The sequence below is a fragment of the Triticum dicoccoides genome, unplaced genomic scaffold, assembly GCF_002162155.2.
Source record: "Triticum dicoccoides isolate Atlit2015 ecotype Zavitan unplaced genomic scaffold, WEW_v2.0 scaffold136840, whole genome shotgun sequence".
In the NCBI taxonomy this organism is placed as follows: domain Eukaryota; kingdom Viridiplantae; phylum Streptophyta; class Magnoliopsida; order Poales; family Poaceae; genus Triticum; species Triticum dicoccoides.
The window spans coordinates 1-660 of NW_021196844.1; the positions used below are offsets into that span (position 1 = coordinate 1).

The window sequence follows — 660 nt, forward strand, 5'->3', positions numbered from 1 at the left end:
ACGAGTGTACATTGCTTTGGCCGCTCCCTCTCAACTACGGAGACGAGTTTAACGCGGTTTCCACCCCTCCCTCTCAACCGCACCAGTGCACGCTTGCCGCGCCACAACGCCGACGCTGGACCCGTGAATCGTGAGCACCCAGCTATGACTTACCGCACTCGTGCAAAATAATAAAACACGGTAAATATATTACTTACACGTGCGTTTTGTTTTGCAAGCGGCGCGAAAAAAATTAAAAAGGGAATGCAACATGAGGACTTCCCAGGAGGTCACCCATCCTAGTACTACTCTCGCCCGAGGTCACCCATCCTAGTACTACTCTCGCCCAAGCACGCTTAACTTCGGAGTTTTGATGGGATCCGGTGCTTTAGTGCTGGTATGATCGCATCCGACATGTTACCCCGGTCTTCGTCCCTTAACGTTGCCCCTCCCAGCTCCACTACAAAGACGATTGTACATTGCTTTGGCCGCTACCTCTCAACTACGGAGACGAGTTTAACGCGGTTTCCACCCCTCCCTCTCAACCGCACCAGTGCACGCTTGCCGCGCCACAACGCCGACGCTGGACCCGTGAATCGTGAGCACCCAGCTATGACTTACCGCACTCGTGCAAAATAATAAAACACGGTAAATATATTACTAACACGTGCGTTTTGTTTT

At 52.0% G+C, this 660-nt stretch overlaps 1 pseudogene; it reads right to left on the minus strand.

The window, feature by feature from the left end:
* Positions 1–240: 240 nt before the first annotated feature.
* Positions 241–390, minus strand: LOC119343661 (annotated as a pseudogene).
* Between the last annotated feature and the right edge of the window lie 270 nt (positions 391–660).